The 9,825-nt window shown below is 47.9% G+C and overlaps 1 pseudogene; it reads right to left on the bottom strand.

Annotated features, from left to right (window-relative positions):
- Positions 1-5,637: 5,637 nt before the first annotated feature.
- Positions 5,638-8,007, bottom strand: LOC473352 (tubulin beta-8 chain-like; annotated as a pseudogene).
- Positions 8,008-9,825: the final 1,818 nt, after the last annotated feature.

Here is a 9,825-nt window from a genome sequence, read left to right as displayed (position 1 = left end):
AGCAATTCAAATTTAGCAGTACATTAAAAGGATTGAATGAGTACACTATGAATGAGTATAATTGACTCCTGAAATAAAAGTATGTTCCAAAACATGATAATCCGTGTAATATCACATTAACATAAAGAAGGAAAAAACCCTCATGTAATCATTTTAATCAAAGCATTTGTCAAAATTTAACCCACATTCGTAACATAGAATCTGGCAATAATTTCTTGGATATGACAGTGAAGGCACAGACAACAACCACCACAAAAATACGTAAAAAGAACTTCATCAAAGTGAAAAGCTTTTATGTATCTGAAGATACAATCAATAGATTGAAAACACAATTCATGGAGGGGGAGAAAATATTCACATTATATATTTGATAAGTAATTAATATACAGGCTATATAAAGACCTCAGCAACAACAACAAAACACTCAAATTTAAACATGAGCAAAGGTTTTAAAATACACATTTTTTTAAAGAAGATATACAAATGACCAGTAAGCACAGTATAAGGTGCTCAGCATCACTATCATGAGAAAAATGTAAATCCAAACCACAATGCAATACCAACTGACACATGTAAGTATAGCTACCATCAAAAAAACCACCACCAGCAAACCAAAACAAACAACAAGACCCCAGAAAACAGCAAATGCTGGATGTGGAGAAGTCAGTACTCTTACACACTGCTGGTGGGAAAGTAAGATGGGCACAGCCACTGTGGAAAACAGTAATCACCATATGATCCAGTAAGTCCACATCTGGGTATATACCCAAAAAAACTGAAAGTGGGAATTTGCACACCCATGTTTATAGCAGCATTCACAATAGCCAAAGGGTAGAAGAAGCCCAAAAGTCCATCTACAGATGAATGGATAAGCAAATATGATGTATACACACAATGATATATTATTCAGCCTTAAAAACAAATTCTAATACATGCTACAACATAAACCTTGAAAAGATTTAAAAAAAAATTCATATACTCTATGCTTTCCACTTTTGTAACGTACCTAGAGCTGTTAAATTCATAGACATAAAGTAGGATGTGGATCCAGGGGATGGCAGGAAGGGAAATGGGGAGCTATTGTTCCGTGGATACAGAGTTTCACTTTGGGATGATGAAACAGGTTTGGAATTGGATAGTGGTGATAGTTGCACAACAATGTATTTGTACTTAATATACTTAAATTTTCTGTTACACATATTTTACCACAGTAAAAAAAATAGCAAATATTTAAAAATCTATGTGTTTCTTTGAACTATTTATATCCCTTGTCCATTTTTCAATTTGGCTGCTCATCTTTTAATAATTTAGGATATATATATATATATATAATATGTATTTATAATATAAATGAGATATATATATATATAAAACCCAAATTAGCTTTTTGTCTGTCATGTATGTTGCAGATCTATTTCCCCAATCTGTTGACTTTTGACTTTGAGACATTTTTCTCTCATAGAAAGTTTTAATTTTTATGGAGTCAAATTCATTAGTCTTCTATTCAAAGACTTCTTTGTGGGCATAGTGTTTCACTTTAGCATGATAAAGAAGTTGTAGATATGGATAAAGGAGATGATTTTACAAAACTGTGAATATACTGGATGCCACTGAACTGTACATTTAAACACGGTTAAAATGTTAAGTTTTATGTTATATATATTTTACCACCAAAAAAGGGCCAGGCTTAGATGTTTATAGGTTAGGGGTTTGGAGTACCTTTAAAATTTGTTCCCCTCCAGGGCTCTAATTTATAAAACACCCACACAAGAAAAATAGATACTGACTTCACAAATCTCCTTACAAGTCCCACAGCAGAGGCTGTCTGGGAAAGCAGAGGTGGAAAAAGTCACATAAACTTGAGGTCAGTTTGAGACCTCCCATTGCCTACTCTGAAATCAGATGGAGGAAGGCATGCATGCTGGCTGAGCTGGAGAGATGAGCTGGGGTGGGCAGAACAGTGCTCCCATGAGCCTAGACCTTAAGTGCTCTCACATGCTCTCAGGCATGTATCAAATCAAGAAAGCAGCTAGGAGGGCAACACATCTACCTGTATACAGGGAGCTATGAAATATCTGAGCTGAGTAAGTGATGCACAAGGAGACAGAAGCAGTGTGACCTTTACACAGTGACCTGACTCAAATAATTTCAGGTTCTCATTAACCAGGAGAGCTCCTCTTTCTCTCTGAGGTAGGTAAACTTGAGGGGGTAAAGTGGGAGTTGGGGATAATGGAAAAGAAATCCTGGTAGTATTTCCTCTAACTCTGTTATAAATAAAAACATAAATGCCCTTTCTCAGGGCCCAAATGTTAGGTGAAAAAATGTCATCTCAGTCATGTGATGTGGACTTTAGCAGAGCAGTACACACATGGTCATTTATTCCTTTCCCTCTGCATGTTGTGTGTTTTTTCAGTTTTATAATGTACCTGATCCACTTGTCTCATCATACTAGCTGAAAACCAGGCCACTGAATGTCACACCAGGTGGCCAGCATGTCTGTGAAGGGCAGAAACTGGGGCAGCCAAACAGCTGGCAGAGGCCAGCTAGTAAGTACCCAATGCCCACTCCACAGAGGACTCCACACTTAAAAGACAAGATAAGCAAGTGTCAGGCTGCCTCACTAGTTATCCCTCCAAATAAAAAAAAGAAGTAACCCCTCCAGGGAACATGTGTGTGTACACACCAAAGTACATGCACACAGCTTCATGCAAAGGGGAAAGGCTGGAAAGGAACCAAACCCACCTCTGAACACCAGTTACTTGTGGTGAAGGGGCAGATGAAACCGACTGTCAGCATTACTCACCTTTTCAACTGATGAGCTATCATCAATTTTGGCAATTTCTCATTAAAAAAAGAGGCAATTTTCACGCCGTGGGTGATCACCCAGGTCCTGCAAAACTGAGCTACCAACAACCACCTGCACCACTTCCCATGAGGCCAAATAATGGCTTCCCTCAAAGCTCAGCCCTCCCACCCACCTCCCAGTCCTGTCCCATGCAGGGGGGTACTAGCCTCCTGGGGTAAAGGGATCCAGGCCAAATCCACCACAGAGATTGTTGGTGAAACCAGCATGTACCCAGGGGCCTTTCCCCAACCTGGGCCATGTGCCCACTGCATCGATATACCTGTGCTTGCTCCCCTAGGACAGAGACTCCCTTTTCTTACAGTTGGAATGAGGGATGAGGAGATTTATTGGTATCCTGTACAGGTTGGATGTTAACCTGATGTGGTGCTCTTGGAGAAGCTTGCCTGAGTTAGGCACTTTCTTAGCACGTGGTGTGTGTGCTGTCCCTTCAAGCTGCAGAAGTCCCAGAAGGTAAGTGCTTCTGCAACCCCCATTTACTGGTGAGCAGGGGTCAGGTGACCTGCATCTGGCCAAACAGCTGCTAAGTGGCCAAGAGGCTAGATCTGCATCTCACTTGCAGAGGCCCTGCCTGGCTGCTCTGAGAATCATTCTGCCTCCTCCTCCTCCTCCTCCTCTTCCCTCCCCAGCTCTCCTGGCTTCTATCCACAGCTGTGCTCCAGGTGGGGAACACCTATGGATGCACCAGGGTGCAACTACTCAGACTGCAGCATGCAGAAGGGCCCGGGCTCTATGCTATTTCCATATCCAAGCCCAAGCTCGTCTAGAGCTTCCACAAATCCAAGCCTCCGTGAATTCCCTGCAAGACCGAACTGAGCCCTACAACCCCCAACTACTGGTTAGCTGCCAGTCCCAGCCCCTGCTCCCTCCTGGGCCCTTGTCTGTACAGTTCTGAAGTCCTGCAAGAATGTTGAGGTCCTAAGCTGACTTTCACCCAAAGAGGTAAACAACCAGGGGCCTCCAGGTGTAGAGAACATACCCAGACAGGTTCTGCTGCCTGTAGGCTTGATGTCCTTCCCCCACAACATGCCATACTTGCCAGGCTGGAAGGGGGGCTCCAGAAACTTTGGAAACCTGGGCCTGTAGCTGGCATATGGAAAAGAGGCCTGGAAAAGCACTACTCCTGTGCCCCAGATGGAACCACGTAATTAGGAAATACATGGGTACCAAGCCTGACCCCCCCACTCAGACCCAGGTGGGAACTGCAGCCGTGACTTGCCGCCTCTGCCACTCTGGCTGTACCACTACAGGAGGGAGGAACATCTGACCCCACATGTGAGTGGAGACGCTAGGTGTGGGCAGGTTCCAGTGGTTGCTGCAGCTGAACCTTCCCAAACAGATCCATGGGAAGCCATCTCAGATGGGTGCACACCTGGAGTGGGCAAGGACACCCCTCAGAGGGTGAGAGCCATTGAGGAGGGCTATTACAGAGGCCCCTTTGCCTGCTCTGAGAACAGGCTGGGGGAGTATGGTGGACCTCTCCCTCCTCCCAGCTGCTTCCAGGAGCCACTTCTTTCGAGATGAGGCACTCTCCTGCCAGCCTGTTCCCATTTGGCTGCAATAGGCCATTGCCAACATTCAGAGAAAAGAAAGGAGACTCACCTCTTTTCTCTGACACATCTTAGGCAGGTGTATGTCCGGGGGTCCTGGGGTAGAACCTGTACATCTGCCCACCCCCAGGCTATGCTGGCTTCATCTTTTCTGTGTGATGGGGGTGGGGTGGGAATTACCAAGAGGTCATCACACAGGCGGTGAACAAGTTCTACAAGAGCCAGGTAGAACAGCACTGTCCTGGCATGCTGCCAAGCACCCAGCTCACACACACATCTCTTATTTGAAGCTTTCCCAAAGCAGGCTTTGAAGTCCAGGCTCCCTGAGAAGCCTGGGGAGGAGACTCTGCCAGGCTAAAGGGCCTATCCCCAAAGGTGCCAGCCTCACCAGTCTCATCCTGACAATCTTATCTTTGCCCTGAAGTTTTGGAGTGGGGGATAGGGAGAGAGCAGACACTGCACATTTAGCCACCTTTCCAGAGAGCATCAGCCATCCAGACTGGGGCAGGTCAGACCTCCACTCAGACGTTTTTCTCACTGGTTGCCAGTTGGGGGAAGCAGCACTTGTGAGCACCTGCCTGTCTCCTCAGATCCTGTTCAGAAACCCCATCTGTGCCTTTGGAGAGACTGCCCCGAGCACACAGGCCCAGCAACTGCCATCTATGGCCCCCAGGACCTAATCCCCTTCTACATAGGGTTCGATTCCTACCCACTAGTCCCTGCCAGATATCCCATGCCTATCTCATTAAGAGAATGAGGCCATACAAACACACCCAGGCCTTCATGGTGATGGAGTGGCTGGGGTCCTACTTGCCCACCCCTCATTGCTGGTTCAGAACCAGCTGTCTGACCACATCCCTACCCTGAGGTGGGACTTTGGGGACATTGTCCACCAGGGTCACTGACCACTTTTAAAGTTCCAGAAACAGAGGGCAAGCTGTTCCCCTGGAAGTTTGGTACATGGGATAAGCCAAGGCTTGCCTTCAGGAACAGGTTTTCTGCCACATAGCTGCCCAAGACCTAGGGCATCCCCAAGTTCGTGTGAAGCCTGCCTGCCATGTCCACAGCCCATGCTGACCCCTCCTGGAGCCACTGGAATGCTTGTTCCTGGGCATGTGATAAGCCCAGACAGCTTCAGCCTTGCAGGACAACTATGCACATCTGGCAGCAGTAGCCACAGGGCCTATAGAAAGAAGTTGGAGGTGAAACCAGATGCTATGAGAATACTTTATTAGGCAAAACCGCATACTATAAAAGTGCTTCAAAATGCAGCAGGAGGAGATGTGAAGACAAAAATGAACAAGTGCATAGTGACATATGGCTGTCAGGACACGGTAAAGAATCCACACTGCTTCCCCCCTTTACCCAGGAAAGGAAAGTTCTAGGCCACCTCCTCCTCAGCATACTCCTCAAACTTCTCGTTAGCTGTGGCATCCTGATATTGCTGATATTCCGACACAAGGTCGTTCACATTGCTCTCGGCCTCCGTGAAATCTGTCTCGTATGTGCCCTCACCCGTGTACCAGTGGAGGAAGGCCGTGCACCTGAACATTGCTGTACACTGCTCTGAGACACGCTTAAAGGGTTCTTGGATGGCTGTGTTGTTTCCAATGAAAGTGGACGATGTTTTTAGCCCCTGGGGTGGGATGTCACAGACGGCTGTTTTTGTTATCGGGGAGCCAGTCAAAGTAGCTGTTCTTATTTTGAATGTTGAACATTTGTTCATCCACCTCCCTCATGGAGATGTGACCCCTGAAAATGGCTGCTGCCATTAGGTAATGGCCATGGCGGGGGTCACAGGTGGCCATCATATTCTTAGCATCAAACATCTGCTGGGTAAGGTAAGCTCAGCCACGGGCAGGGCCCTGTACTGCTGGCTGCCCCGGCTGGTCAGTGGGGCAAAGCCTGTCATGAAGAAATGCAGCTGGGGAAATGGGACCAAGTTCACCATTAGCTTCCACAGGTCAGCATTCAGCTGGCCTGGGAAGCACAGGCATGTGGTGACCCCACTCATGGTAGCAGACACCAGGTGGTTCAGGTCACCATAGGTGGGTGTGGGCAGTTTTAGGGTAGTGGAACATATGTTGTATAGAGCTTCGTTATCTATGCAAAAGGTCTCATGGGCATTTTCTATGAGCTGGTGGACTGAGAGCACTGTAGGGCTCTACAAAGATGTCTGACACCTTGGGCAAGGGTAGGACGCTGAATTTGTTTATGATCCTGTCTGGATACTCCTCCTGGATCTTACTAATGAGAAGGGTACCCATCCCAGACCCAGTCCCCCCACCCAGGAAGTGGGTCAGCTGGAAACCCTACAGGCAGTCACAGCTCTCAGACTCCTTTCTGACAATGTCCATCACTGACTCCATCAGTTCCACGCCTTCTGTGTAGTGGCCCCCGGCCCAGTTGTTTCTGGCCCCACACTGACCTGTAAGACAGTACAGCCAGTCACTCAATGGCCAGGTATATGGTCATCAGTGGTCACCACAATGCAAAATGCTCCAAGTGTCACGTGTGAGGTGAGAGCACCATTCACCCTGCAGGTGGAGCAAATGAAACCCCCTACCCCAGAGTTACAGGACAGCAGCCTCCCTTGTTAGAAATTAAATCAGGAGCCAAACCTGAGACAGGCTAACAGACTTCACTGCAGGTGGCTCCTGCCCATTTCCAGGGAAGGCAGTAGCCACGGCCCCAGCTCAGCTGCCTAAAGGGAGTTTACATCAGTAGCTCCTCACCTTGAGGAGACACCTGGGGGTTCCTCCCAAAGCCCGTTTAGGAGAGGCAGATTGAGCTAGTGGGAGGATAGGAGGGTGTTCAGTGGCCTTGGCTCCACAGTTCCCACAACGATGACCTTGGGGCACTCCTAGATTTTGAGCTACCCTGGCTAAGGAGCTGCACCCCAGTCCTCACCCGCAGCTCATCAAAGATGAAGTTGTCTGGCCTGAAGATCTGCCCCAAGGGCCCTGAGCGCACAGAGTCCATGGTGCCTGGCTCCAGATCCACGAACACAGCGTGGGGCACGTACCTGCCACCTGAGTGGGACCGGAGAGCATTAGCGAGGGGAGGGTCGCCGTTCCCAGGAGAGTGGTTGGGGAAGGACTGGGGTCTCACCGCTGGCCTCATTGTAGTACACGTTGATACGCTCCAGCTGCAGGTCACTGATCCCGTGGTAGGTGCCTGCAGAGTCGATGGCATGTTCATCAGAGTTCACCTCCCAGAACTGCAAGAGATTGGAGGGGCCAGACGAGCCAGGGCTGAGTCAGGAGGCCAGGACGCCGGAGGCGCCCCAGTCCCTCTCCCACCCCCACCCGCACCCCCATCCCTAGGCCGCAGTGTCCCTGAGGTCCACACTGGCCGTCTCGCCAGCCGGCCAGTTCCACCGCGTCCCCAGCAGGGAGCCCAGGGGCCGCAAACGCAGGGGCGCCACCCCCGCCACTGCCACTACCAACATCTTCTCTGGCCACCCGGCAGGCCCAAGCTGGGCCCTCAGAGCCCCGGCTGCCAACCTTGGCGCCGATCTGGTTCCCGCACTGCCCAGTCTGCGTGAACGCTATCTCCCTCATGGCCAAGGCAGGATTAGGGCGGCAGGAGGAACGCGAGGAGGAGCAGACGCGCAGTGACCCAGCCCGCCCTCCGCCAACGCTGAAATAGCCCCACGCCCACCTCCCTCAACCTCGGATTGGGCTCCCAGAATAAGCAACAGCTTTACTTCCTCACAGGTGTACCCACCTCTGAATCCCTTGGAGTTGAACGTCTGTTGGAGAGCTCAGGTGGCCTTGCTGTTGTCCTTTCCACGTTGGGGAAAGCTGGTCAGCTGGAGAACTTCCTCCCATGTCTTTAGTAAGACTAAATCCCTAGCTGAGCTGAAACTGAATGTTCCTCCCATGGGGGAGGGGAAGACTCTTGTTTCCATATTCACAGAGTGCCTTTGCACCTGTCCTAGATTGGTGACATATTTTTGTAATTGATGAGTCTTTTCATCTATTAGGAGATCTGTGGTTAGGAAAGGCCTTCCATATGTTAACTCAACAGGACTTAATTATAAGTTTAACTTTGGAGCAGTTCAAACCCTCAGTAAGCTATGGGGGTCAGAGATAGTCAGGCCTTTGATTTAGCTAGTCTTCTTTACAGTAGGATTAGCCCTTTCACCTTTCCAGAGGACTGCAGTCTCCAGGCAGAGTGAAAGTAATATTGGATTCTTAAAGCTGAGGATAGGTATTGGGATATGCCTACTGTGAAAGATGGGCCATTGCCACTTTGCAGGCTTTTAGATTACCCAAACTGAGGAATTATTTCTTCTGGTAAACATTTTTCAGATGGGTGGCGAATGCCTTGATCTAACCAGTGAAGTTATCAGTAAGCATTAGCAAATATTTGAATCTCCTGCAGAAAGGCATCTGAGTAAATTAGAGTTGCCAGTTCTCACCTGGATAGGTTCCTCAGTGTTGGACAGGTTTAACTGGAGAAGGAGAAAATTGCTGGCCATTTGGGTCATGTCAGCACAGAGCTCACAGGACTGAGTCACCTGTTTTAGTGTCTTGAAAAGATTTACCCCCATAAACAAATGAGACATTAACAGAAACAAAAAATCCCTTCTAGGGTGAAAAGAATCATGAAAGTGCTGAATTATTTTCCTATGATTGGTACTTGGCATTAGTAATTTATTACCATCATTCAGCCAGCCACAGGGGTCCTGGACTGAACTGCAAACCCTGGCCCATTTTTGTTCTTCTTCAGAGTATTCCGGCCCAGTTCTATGTATGCTGACCAGCATGCCCATAAGCTTCTTTGGCCCTTTCAGTGCAGGGGCCTTGGCTGTGGTGTCTACAAGGGCATTTCCTTTTACGTGGTCAGTCTATCTTTTGAGGTCCTCTGCAATTAATTATAGTCATTTTTGGCAGCAAAGCAGCATTCTAACAAGCTCAAAATCTGAATGATGTTGTATGGAAAAGCCCTTGGAGGTCAGGAGTCCCTATCCATTCCAAATTGCAGCGTAAACATGAAGCACTAAAAAATCATACTTGGAATCAGTGTAAATGTTAACTTTTAAATCCTTTCCCAACTGCAGGGGCCTAGTAAGTTCAATTAACTCAGCTTTTTGAGCTGAGGTAGAGACCAGCAATACTTGTGCCTTGATTCTCTTGTGCTGACTAATAATAGTATATCTAGTCCTTCTGTTTTCCTGATGCATAAAACAACTTGCATCTGTTAACCACTCTTCCTTGGGATGGTCAAGGGGCTCATCTCTCTTAAGTCTGGCCTCCTATAATAAATTTGTTTTATAACCCGTGACATACTTTGGCTGTGTCCCCAGTCAAATCTTATCTTGAATTGTAGCTCCCATAATTCCCATATATCATGGGAGGGACCCAGTGGGAGGTAATTGAATTGGGGGATGGGTCTTTCCCATGC

The sequence above is a fragment of the Pan troglodytes genome, chromosome 10 (assembly GCF_028858775.2).
Source record: "Pan troglodytes isolate AG18354 chromosome 10, NHGRI_mPanTro3-v2.0_pri, whole genome shotgun sequence".
Classification (NCBI taxonomy): domain Eukaryota; kingdom Metazoa; phylum Chordata; class Mammalia; order Primates; family Hominidae; genus Pan; species Pan troglodytes.
The sequence above is the reverse complement of the archived record's forward strand: the minus strand, read 5'-3'. Positions and strand labels throughout refer to the sequence as shown.